This window comes from Sebastes umbrosus, chromosome 11 (genome assembly GCF_015220745.1).
Source record: "Sebastes umbrosus isolate fSebUmb1 chromosome 11, fSebUmb1.pri, whole genome shotgun sequence".
Lineage (NCBI taxonomy): Eukaryota > Metazoa > Chordata > Actinopteri > Perciformes > Sebastidae > Sebastes > Sebastes umbrosus.
Window position 1 is genome coordinate 5685905 of NC_051279.1, and position 13223 is coordinate 5699127.

At 39.0% G+C, this 13223-nt stretch overlaps 1 long non-coding RNA gene across 2 annotated transcripts in view; it reads right to left on the reverse strand.

Annotated features, from left to right (window-relative positions):
- LOC119496449 overlaps positions 1 to 13223 on the reverse strand; it is a 128686-nt gene that overhangs the window by 63426 nt on the left and 52037 nt on the right. The gene's annotated exons all lie outside the window — the stretch shown is intronic.

The window sequence follows — 13223 nt, forward strand, 5'->3', positions numbered from 1 at the left end:
ACATACACTTTGGGACAAGTTCAGTTCAGGTATAAGAACGTTTTTTTTCATTTTGACCCAAGTTTTTTCTGAACAGACACAGTCCTGTAACCGCCTCCACAAGCATTCTTACTTTGTGTTTACTGGTTCAGCCAATCAGCACAGTTCTAACAGCCTTACTGGTAATGGTTGTGTTTGGTAATTTACCAGTGTTCATAGAACCAGGGTCGCAATGTGTAACCTTTGAGGAGTATTTTTGTTTATGTTGAGATACGGAGCATCGTAAAACACTTTACTCAAACTGGACAGAAACATTCTTCGATTTTGGAGCATTGTTATAATATTGCGCCATATTTCTAGAAATTCACTTTTGCACTGTCATCTAGTGGGGAAACATTTGTGAATTTATTTACAGTGTAGTCATTCCCAGGAGGTTTTAATAGTAAACACTGGAAGCTCATTATTAACTGTTCTTTTGACATGGAAATAAAATTGTTGTTGTTTTTTGCCCTGCTGCATCAGTTTTATGACTAACATGTTCACTTAAATCACTGTTACTTTATAAAGACTGAGGATTTGTAATAGAAAACAATTCAGATCAGCCATATCAAATGATACTGTTATGGTGCCAGTCATGTCACTATCTGAAGTATGCATTATGACTCAGATCACTCATCTGACATCAAGTCTCTTGTGGTAAATATATTAATAAAAAGCTTTATCAAAGCACTTTTCACCATGACACAAAACAACATTTCAGGTTGTTTACATATATTTTACACACTTGTAACTTCTTTATTTGAAATAATGACACATATTGCTGTTGAGCTCATGCTTACCAAATTATTAATATCATTATTAATATTTTTTTAATAAGTGTTCTGAATATGTCTTAATTATTTGTTATACTGCTGCTATTACATTCAGTTGGGTGTTTGCCCGTATATATTTTGTTTTTTTTGCTTTTGTTTCTTTCATTTGATTGTTATGGTATTCTTTAAATATGCATTTAAATTTGTGTTTAATTGTAGTGCATATAGGTAAATCTACAGTACATTAAGCTATGGTATATCTGGTGTGTTTTAGGGTCGCAGTATCACAAAATGATACCATGTGCTGCACTGTATCTGCAGGCTTTGATAGTCACTGATTAACAATGATTCAAGGATTTTTTTCATATGCTGATTTTTTTCTCTTAAACCTGCCAGAGGCAGAATGATTATGGCATCATTGGGCAAAAAATCCATAATAACCTTTCAGCAAATTGTAATTCAAGTGTTCTGAGAGAAAACTAGACTTCTGCACCTCCTCATGTCTCTGTTTTCAGGGTTTAAAAACTCTAGCCCGTGACGGGGAGACTTTAGCCAATCACAGGTCATTTCAGAGAGAGAGCGTTCCTATTGGCTGTTCATTCAACAGAGGAGGCTCTCAATCAATCGCGAACTTCAATCAAACCATCATTATTATCAGTCTTTTTTATTATTAGTAGGAGTTATATTTATATTATTACAGCTATTCTGTCTGTCTGTTTGCTCCGGCTGGTGGGCGGTGCTTGGTATTTCCTCAACTGATCTCAACATGGCTGCCAGGTCACAAACTTTCTCATTTTACAGCTAAACAGTGCTCTACAAGATGATTCTGAAAACATCTGAGGCGAGAAATAGACATTACAGTAACAGAATATTGATTCATATTTGATCAGCTCTGCCTAGTTTGACCGTTTGATCGGAGTGTGCGAGTGATTGACAGCTGCTCAGAGACGGCAAGGCTCCAGCTCAGCTCTGATTGGTTGTTTTCCTTCGATCTGTGAAATCTTGCCATTAGGAGCACCGGAGGACACCGGTGGACACAGAGACACATGATTTTTTTCAGATTACCTGTCTCATGCACTAATGTCAAGATATAGTGACCGTTTAATAAAAATAACTTTTTTTAATAATATTTGCTCCATTTCTACCCACTGCTGCTTTAACGAGTAAATTCCATTAAAAAAAGAAAAACTCCCTGACGAATGGCTTTTCTAGTAATCATCTACACCAAAACATTTCGGTGTCTAATAATGCTGTTGAATTTCAATCGTCACAGCTCTGTTTAATTTCTACCCTGATTAGCCAGCTTAGATGTGCCTCTATTACAAACACGAAAATGTTTCATTTGTGGCCACTGTAGAGAGGGGAACAATAAAGGGTGAGGTCTGTTGCTGCAAAATACAGTTGATCAAGTCATAGATAACCAACTGTGATGTTAACACATATTTTGTCTTAATGATTTTAACAAGTAGAGCTGATATTAAATATCACAAATGTTCTGGTGCTGAATAAACAAAACGATCACGTGACAAGTCAAAAGACTTTATGTTTGAATGTTGCTTCAGTGAGTTGATACAGTAAACTACTGATATTACTGATACTGTATCAAGGCTCCTACATGTTTGTTTGGCACTCTGATTCTTGATGAAAGAGGTAACGAGAGAACCAGTGGTCTCTATTGAGAGTAAATCAAAACAGGCACTTCTCCGGTGGGTGATCGACTGCTCCATGGGTTCCTACCTTTAATAGAAATTTTTCATTTTATAATCTCTGTAATTTCCTCCATAATGCCTGCAGAACACTTTCTTCATCATCAGCACAATTACATTTAATAAAGTTCCATCTCTAACCCACTATGCCTAATGTCTAAACCCGACACCAACCGAGATTCAAAGAGGATGCCATTACGTTATTTAGGCCTAATTTTTTTTAGATGCCATGTTATTGTTTTTGTGGGGGAGGGTTCAGAGAATCAAATGTAAATACGAGGCATCCTGGTAGATTTAGTGGAGTTATTGGCTTTGCAAATGTTTGAATAACTCCTCAAACACTTCCTGCTCTCCACGGGCTTCGGCGTCTCATCGCAGCTTTGGAGCTAAGTGATCGTTTGGCTAAATGAGGAGCCCCTGTCTCCACATGTTTGTGGGAGCCGTAATGGCGCTGTACTCTCAGCAGGCTTGTGCAACACCGCACTAGAGAATGAGGAAGACTGCTGGGCCTCCAGCATGCCGTGGCCCCGACTCATTCCTGTCCTCCTATGGACCCATTACTCTGCTCAACGCTGATGCTCGAGCAGCAGCGATGCCTCGTCCTATGGAACCATTAGTCTGCTGCACACGGACAGTAAAAAACACAACAATGTGGCTTCCAGATGCTGCAAGACGGTTTTATTCCTGTTTGTTAAGAGAAACAGAAGTTATTCTGCTTCTAATTATTCAGATGGTATTCTGTTGTAAATAATTGTTAAACAAATACAAATTTAAAATACAATACAAGAGACGAAAAGGGAGGATTTGAATATGACGGCTACAAGTGCAGTAAATACATTTACACCAGTCTAAACGAAAATGTGTTCACATTTAACATTTCACTTTGATTCAGTAAATAAATAGGCAAAGTCTGTCAGCATGGTCAGTAAACTCAGGGGCACTTACTGATATTTATTAATTGATTACTTTTTATTAATTTAAGTGGTCGTCCTTATGAAGAAATCAAATTCTAGATATTTTTCTTGTGGAATTTGACAGGTTCCCCACTGAGATGTGCTGCAGGAGCAACAAGATTAAATATTTAGGAGGTCCTTTACTCCAAATATCATCTCACTGATGAATTTAGTGTCTCTGAGTTTACCCAAGCCGTGTAAGTCATCTGTGCTAGCACCTTATTATGACACATATTTCCTTTTGTTGATAGGCGGCGGCAAGAGTAATCATGGGAACAAAGGACGAAATCAGGCGATATAGTATAAAGAGCGACAGAGTTTGCGTTGGGCGGAGGCCGGGGTAGATGGGTCAAACAAACACAAGACTTTCAACCTAGAGTTGTTCCGATACCGATACCGATACCAGTATCGGAGATATACTCCAATACTGCCCAAAATTCTGTATCAGTGAGTCCGCCAGTCTATGCACCGATTCGATACCATAATGTTTAACTGGAAATCAGTTCTTCTTCGCCGCTCCAAAACAGTAGCCTTCACTGTGCTGTCGCCCCTGGATGCATCATGGCTGCCACTTGCAACTACTGGTTTACAGCAGAGAAGAAGAACTGATTGCACGTAGTTTATCACGTGACAATAGCAAACCTCAACAGTGCGGTGTTAGTGTAACGGTAATGGCAGTCTACTTATTTTCCTAAACCTAACCAAGTAGTTTTGTTGCCTAAACATAACCATGCAGTTCTATTTCACAACGTTAACCACGTGTTTAAATCTGCCACCGTGCGACTGTTTCACTATGTTATATAGAACGGCCATATGTGGTGTGTCGATTTACCAGTGAAGTATCTTGTTTGCACACATTAAGGCTTCTATAAATTACAATAATGGATATTGTCTTGTGTAGGTTTTATGTGCTTAATACTTTGTTTTAAGCCAAACAGTCTAGGACCATGGTAGCAGTTCTGTGTAGCTAAATGTTAACATCCTTGCAATGACAATGACTTCAAAGCATAGCTGAGGCTGATAGGAAAGGCATTCGTTTTGCAGGTATTTGGTCATCAACCAGATTGGACAAATTAAAATTTGAACTTTATAATGGCGTAAGAGGAAAAGTTAGGAGATCAGCAAAGTGAATGCAATTCATCCTGAGAGAAACATGAATGTCTGAACCAAATTTAATGGCAATCCATCCAATAGTTGTTGAGACATTTTACACAAAAATACAAATGTCAACCTCATGTTGGCGCTAGAGGAAAAGTCAGAGGATCTCCAAAGTCAGTAAGATAAATTGTCTGGAAACTGTGAATATCTGTACATATTTAGTGTTAATCCATCCTACTGTATAGTTGTTGAGACATTTCAGTCTGGACCGACAGTACCATCCCCAGAGCATGGCTTAAAACAGTGAGGCTATGCACATTATTTCCACATATGCAAAAAATTTAGTTTCTATTATGATCTATCCATTGGATGCAAAAATATCTAGTGTATTCAATCTTACCAGCCCTCTCTCTGGTGACATGATTGTAAAAACATGATTGATTTTTGAAATAAAATACTAACGTAAAGGTAAATGCATACTTAATTTCAGATTTTTTAGGGGACTGTTTGGATCGACTTTAAATTTTAGAAAGTGCAAAAAAAATGAACCCGAACAATAAACATCAAATCTACAATAATGTTTGTGATCTGAAATAGTTCACTCACTATTGATGAAAATGAATAATCCTCTCCCTGAGCCACTGAGCTACAAAACCACAGAACAAAAGCTTTAATCTGGATTTTCACCAATAGACAAAACCCACAGCTGCTTCCCTGGCAAATAATCCTGAAACTGTTTTTGTGGAGTTGAACTGTAACACGTTTATATCCCAGAAAAATCAACCCAACTTTCTTCCACAAAGTGTCTCCCGCTGCCTGTCAGTGTGGCAGCTCCTGGGTTTCTCTCTCTTAAATGATTTAAAGTCTCAGCTCTTTTGTTTCTGAGTTTTGATAAATACTTTTTTTTTCAGTAGCGATAAATCTGTTACTTAATCACTTTTTATCAATAAATGTTCTTGGTTTTAGGATGGGAATACATAATAAAAATCTTTCATGTTTTGTCAAGGTACATTTTGTTTGATTTGTATGTTAATTCAATCATTTTTTGCATGCAAGTTACCTTAATGTTATGCTACATTTATAATGGACTGGAGCTTCTTATGCATATATGATTGAGGTTAGTAACAGACTAACATTAGTAAGTTAGCTAAACTGTGATAATACCCTAACTAAATTAACTCTGAGCCCGTTAGCTAACGTTATGTAAAGTAATCTACAGTTGTTGATATGGTGACCAGGCGTTAGGTAGATTAGCCGCAGCAGGGCACCAGATAAATGGGATTACAGCCCAGATGTTGATTTTTATCACGGCAGAGATTGCTTCATTCATAATTACGATGCATTATTTTGTGATGATCAAGTTCGTTGTTAAAAGTTTTTCTAAAAGTTTCTGATGGCTACGAAATGTATGCCTTTGTTGTTTTATAGCTAAGGGATAGTTTATAACCTACCAATGCACAATTAATAATCAGAGGTTTGTAAACGTTTCAATTGAATATGTGATATTCCCATAACATTTTCTATTATTATTATTATTATTATTAAAGCAGCCTCCGGAAAGAAATAAAAGGAAGAGAGAAGGAATTAATAATACAGATTTTGTTAACAATATTTATTTATGCATAACTCAATATTTTCAACGGACACTTCACTTGCAACTTTTTTTTTTTATTATTTGCCATGGTGACCATTTTAATTTGACTCGCCATGAGCCCTGTAAAGTATGCCTATAATCATCTTTTCATGACCACTGTCTTTCAACTGATTTTAAATGTGGAAACTGGGGTAGATCACCGGAATTTCGTATGACTTGACTTGCTTGACTTACAGCAGGGATTCGACTTGACTTGCTTAATTCTCACCAAAGTGACTTGGGACTTGTTTGACACTTGAAGGTTAAGACTTGAGATTTGCTCGTGACTTGCACATGTGTGACTTTACTCCCAACCTCTGGAAAACAGCCTTCTCGTGTCAAACTGCACATGCATCATTCTGCACAGCGAAGTTCAAACGCCCAAGTTAAGTAACAAAAAGCAAAAAGTTCACTACAATGTCATGCTCATGATCAAACATCTTTGTTTTTCCCAGATTATTTGTGATGTTTTGTTCTTGACAATCTTTAGATTTTACTAAAAAACATCTCCGCATTTGATGAAAGGTGTTGATATTCAGCATTGTTGCCAAGAAGACTTTCAAAATTAGTACCAGCCATCAAGCCATCAAACCGAGCATTAAACAAAAGGTTATATTTTCTAAAGACTGTAATTCTTTATTGTACATTTAAAATTAATTTCACCAAACAACTCATCATCAGAAAAAAAAAGTTACAAAGCAAATAAATAGTTTTTTCAATTTTCAGTAAGAATAATAATCATTCACTGCAAAATTGACCATAAAAAAATAAAAAGCAACAATGAAAAAATGTCTGAAGATGAATGTTGCCAAGACAGAACAAGATGCACTGACAACAACAGGGGGAAGCCATTGTCTGATTGTCTGTGGATCACACAACAGCGCATACAGCCGGTGTGTGTTCCTCAGTCGTCAGCTACTGAAAATCATTTGTTTCAAGGAAAGCAGGAGAGAGAAACAGAGAGTTATCCTCCTGGGGGATGAAGGAGTCAGAGGGCTTTGTTTGCCCGGAGCTGCCGTGACGCCCCGGTGAGGGAGCTGGGCGTGTCCGCCGGCCCACCTGGGAGGTTGTGCTGTCGGGCTGGAGGCCAAAAGCAAAACCCTCAGGGTCTCCAAAAGACAGATCACGTCATGGAGAGCAATGTGAGCGACTCTGGTGCCAGCTCAGGAGGAAACCAGTTTGATCCAGACTGTGTCAATCAAGTGTTGACTTGATGGGCGATTAAAGCTACTGGCATGATTTTACCTGAGAATACGCCTCTCTTATCAGCCTAAAGCACAAAGTGGAGCTGCAGCAAAGGAGAGCATCACATCCCTAACCAGCTGAGACACTAATGATTTCTCTTATTTACCTAAATTACATTTTGGTGTTGGATATCTTACCAGGAAGTGACTAAACACACTTCTAAAGAAGTGATAGAGCATTCTGTCCAAAGAAACCAGGATGTTTGGTCTCCTTTTTTTAAAACATAAGCATGTTTTCTGCGATGCACTAATGTCACAGTATATGCTTTCTTACGTCGGGCTGCAGTTTGGGGAAGACATCACACAAAATACAGCCTTAAAGCTGAAGTAGGCGAGATTGGAGAAAATATGATTAAAAATAGTTATTTTTATAAAATGGTTGCTATATCGTGACAGTAGTACATGAGACAAGGTAACCTGAAAAAAATCATGTGCCTCTGTGTCCTCCGGTGCTCCTAACGGCATCTGTAAGATTTCACAGACCGGAGGAAAACAAGCAGTAAGAGCTGCCGTTTATGAGAGCCGGCTGTCAATCACTCGCGAACTCCGACCAAACGGTCAAACTAGGCAGCGCTGATCAAATATGAATCAATATTATCTTACGTTAATCCCTATTTCTCTCCTCAAATGTTTTCAGAATCATCTTGTAGTGCACGGTTTAGCTGTAAAATGAGAAAGCCGCCATTGTGAAATCTGTTGAAGGAATGCCAAGTTCCGGTCACATGACCGGAGCACAGCCAATAGGAACGATCTCTCTCTCTAAAATTACTTGTGATTGATCAAAGTCTCCCGCCACAGGCTAGATTTTCTAAAGCCTGAAAACAGAGCCATGAGGTGCAGAAGTCTAGTTTTCTCTCAGAACACTTGAATTACAATATGCTGATAGGTTATTATGGAATTTTTGCCCAATGATGCCAAAAACATACTGCCTACTGAAGCTTTAAGGTACATTTTGAAAAGATAACAAATGTGAGATTAATCACGATTAATCATGCAATCAATGTCAATTAAATATTTTAAAGGATTGATAGTCCTAGTTTTTAAATTTCAAATGCACTTAAGTTATTCCTTTGTACATTTGTATTCCTGTTTTTATTTTTATATCTAATAATATCTCACTGTTTTTATAGGTTAAGCAAATACTTGCTTTTCTATTTATAATATATACATATTTTACTCTTCTTTATTTGCACTGCTGTTAGATAAATAGATGTGTATGCACCATCAGGACTGCGATTTGATTTCATACTCTGTGCAATGACAATAAAGGAATTCTATTCTATGACTTTGCTATCTCTTGCATGACGCTCAAATTATATTATTAATTTAATTTCGAGGCAACATGTTCAAACACGAAGTAAAACGAGCCTCTCCGTATCTTCAGATCCCTCCGTCCTTTGCTGACTGTGTCGAATGTTTAGTAACATGAAAGGAGGGAAGCCGCCCGTTTCCCTGTGGAGCGGTAACATCTCTATTTGTCGTCCCCGGGGACCGGCACTTGTCAGCGTGGCGCTCTAGAGAGACAGATCCCTCCTCTGACTCTAAGGGAAATCACCTCGTTTGTTTTGTGTCAATCCCCTCAAATCCTACAGCGCCGTTGTGCTCCGGCTGCCTCGGCCCTCCCCTGCTCTCCCCAGAGAGTACAGGCCGCATTACTTCTGTCTGCACATCAGAAAGGTCAACTTAACAATACAGAGGAACAGAGTTTACTCGCCTTTTTTTTTATAATGCTAAGCGGTAACTACTTCAGATGTAAATGTAAACGTTTGCCATCCATAATACTTGCTTCTGATTGGCTGACTGAAATACATTGAAGCTGTGTATCAGGATACCTCAAACACAGATCCCTCTTGTACATCAGCGCTTTAGGTTGTGAGTAACGATGGATGGATGGGTCAAACACAAGACTTTCACCAAAGTTTGTGTCCTGAGTGAAACCTAAAGTCAACGTTGACTTATTTAAATTTTTACGTAGATTCACAATTTATTTTAACCCAAACCAAGATATTTTCTTTCTTAACCTAACAAATTACTTTTGTTGCCTAAACCGTTAACCAACCCTTGTTAACCAATTATTAACCGTTAACAAACAAGATTATTGCATCGCATGTAGCGGTGCCCCAGCTGCAGTGTATGTGTTAAACAGACAACTGAGTCCCCAGTTCACCCGTCTGGGAGAGTTACTGTAGCAGTCACGGTGCTAAATATTGTCGAGGACACATGCAGCCACTTTCCCAGTAACGTTAAGTCTCCACCGCACCATTTAGTTTAGTTACGAGGTTGTCGGCTGTGTGTCTGCCCAGCGTAACGATAGCGAGTCACCGACAGACCGTGTGTGTGTTTGTGCTACATTAGTAGCTGTAGCGTTGCTGGTGGCTTCATGCCCGCCATTGTCACACACATAAGGTCTGTCAGCACCGTAACCTTAGCGAGTGTCCGACAGACCGTGTATGTGTGTGGCGGCGGTGAGTGTGGGGTTGTCGGTGGCGTTATAGTTGTGAACGTAGCTGCAGCAGTGTGTGTACAGTTTATTTGTCAGTGAATAAATGCTACAACTCCTCAAACCAACTTCCTGTATCTTGCAACAATGGCTCAGACTCTCTTAAGGTGGGCTGTTAAGATGGACCAGCTATTCTCCTCTAAGCAACAAGCTGCTCCTCTGAGTTTTGCTCAGCTTTTTAGCTATCTTTAATATTTATTTTAACCATTTCACCAATAGCATTAAATCGGTTAAAAATCTTAATGTCGGTTAACGGTTAAACGGTTAATTATTAACATCCATACTTTGTTGCCAATCTAAATTGTTGAAATTATTTTTCCTTGCTCACCACATATATTAATTTCTTTCAATGACTGACTCTGTCCTGATTTGGTGAATTCTTATGCTTTACAGAGTGAGAGAGATTTGTAAGATAGATAGATAGATAGATAGATGACCAACTTCATCATGTGCAAAAACCCACAAACAGACCAACATATAATTATATGATCTGACTTTGACACTGACATACTATACGCACATACCATCGAAGTTGACAAGTGTACTTTCAGTATATACCGCTCATGTTGACAGTATGTGGCGGCACAAACAACGTGAGGCAACTCCAGCAGAAATAATAAGCATTGTGGAGCAGTGTACCGAAGCAGGTGCAAAGACGCCTACTTTTTCCTCCCCCATCCGTGACGAGCCCCCATATCACACACAGATGTTTCCCATCAAAGGCACCCACAAACCTCTCCACCCTGAGTATGTAAACCAAGATAAGGACCCATTCAAACAGAGGGACTCTGCAAACTGCACCTTGCTATTGAGCTTTTCTTTCTTTTACAATATGCACTTCAAGACGGCGAGCTGCTTCCTTTTTTTTTTTTTTTTCCTCCGAGGGGTCACATATGCTTTAGCGCCGTGAGCAAAACATGTAGGTAGGATGTCTTTGATAGGCATTCGTAAATTGACAAGAAAAAGGGATAATACCAGAGTGGTATTTGGATGCGGCGGGAAAAAAAGCAAATGATTGAATAACAGTAATTAAAGCAGTTATTCGTTCGGCGAGCACCTGCATGAGGGATGATATTGCTCCTTAATTCAGCTCAGTTTAACTTCTCTCAGCCGGTGGTTCCAGCATCGCCTCATTAATCGCTGATTGGCATCGAGCTGTTCACAGGAACAAACTGTTTACTCTGTCTTGCCTGCTTTCTCTGGGCTGCATGCGGCGACGGCCTCTCTCAAATGCAGCATTAAGGCCTATTGTACTGAATGAGGCCAGCACTGCGCTTTTTACATGTTCTTTTGTGGACTATGTGATAAGGCTGATTCATATATACATATACGACAGAATAAGGGGTATTACTGTACAATTATACGGTAAATTCTACATGTTTTTTTTTTTTTTTACATGCAATAAAGAAGTTTTGGGTGAAAAGTTGCATTTAGTAAAAGCTACATTCAGTCCAGGTGGCTGACAGTAAACTGTACTTTTTGAAGGTTGAACTTTGGAGACATTGCCAAAGATGTTAATTACATTTTCATGCTAAAAAAAGAACATATATTCAAAATAGTCTTGTCAGGTGACACGGCCTCATGCAAAGTAGTCACATGAATATATAACATAAAAACCTGTAAGCCAACAGCATCAGGCTTCCTCAGGTTCGTTTTTTTACTAGTTAATATTACTATATGAAGAATGGCTTAAAGCTTCAGTAGGCAACAAGTTTTTGGCATAATAACATTTCAGCATATTGTAATTCAAGTGTTCTCAGAGAAAAATAGACTTCTGCTCCTCCTCATGGCTCTGTTTTCAGGCTTTAAAGAATATAGCCAGTGATGGGAGACTTTGGACAATCACAGGTCATTTCAGAGAGAGAGAGAGAGAGCGTTCCTATTGGCTGGTGGGCGGTGCTTCATACTTCCTCAACTTGATCTCAACATGGCTGCCGGGTCACAAACTTTCTCATTTTACAGCTAAACCGTGCACTACAAGATGATTCTGAAAACATTTGAGGTGAGAAATAGGCATTACAGTAACAGAATATTGATTCATATTTGATCAGCGCTGTCTAGTTTGACCGTTTGGTTGGAGTTTGCGAGTGATTGACTCGCGGCTCCCATGGACAGCAGTCCGATGACGGACTCCAGCTCGGCTCTGATTGGTTCCGCTAACTTCGCCAAGTGCGTCGCTAGCTCTCCCGTCAGCTCCGTTCTCTTTATACATCCATGGTCAGCTCCATCGGGGCCGTTTGAATGCATTTAACATAAATGTTATTGCAGCTTTAGCCGTGATGTCTAGCTCTGCTTTTCCTGGCAATGTGTGAAACCCGAAGTTTTTCCATACTTTACTGGATGTGTAGTATTTACCACTTTGGATTTAAAATGTGAGAGGGCAGGTCGTATCCACGTGGATCCTCCGCTGTCCCCTGCTTTGTCGTTTTGGCTGGCTGCATTTTTTTTTAGTTGACGGATACCAAACGAATATTAAGTTAGGTTACTCTGACTACAACAATAAAAGTGGTAACTTCCTTCTACCTCCGCATAGAAATCTCAAATGAAGCAAATAATGTATATCGATTCGGGCATTAAAAATCAATTTCAAAATTGTAAAAAAAAGAAAAATTGCGATACATAGGTGAATTGATTTTTTTTTCCCATGGGCACACAGAACTGCGCAAATATATCGTCAATTGCCGACTGATCAGCTGTCGATGGCCGGTGGAAAATTTGACACATCACCCAACCCTAATACCCACTTGCCCAACGCCAAAAAGCAGACACATGTAACATCTAAATGGCGAAACATAGCATAGCTTAGAGCTAGATATTTTTCTCAGGCGTTGGTGGAGGCCAAAGCAGAGCTAAAAGAAAGTGAATATTGGACTGAAATGTGTCAGATGCACAGAAAACATGGCACTGTCTGTTGAATGTGTGTTTTAGTCAGTGATAACAGTAAATGGGAACAAATTAAACGATAAACCTGAATAAATGAGTGGATGAAAAATAACAAATGCAGATACGTCACATCTCTGGGAGATTTTAGAGCTATGTGTTAGAAAGCGCTCTCATTAAAACTTTTTGAATAGTAGTGTTCACTCCTTTAGTAGAGTTTCAGAGACTTATATCAGGAGGAGCACTAAAGCAGTGGTGGCCTGACTCCTTACTAAGACATCATGTTGGTTTAGTCCTTTTATTTGTCATCCATATATCTCTCAGACAGAATGACATGTATAAAATGGTTCAGAAGAGCAAAGCATATATAGCTTGAAATTCATTGTAAGACCAGAACAATCAGCAAATTGATTTATGC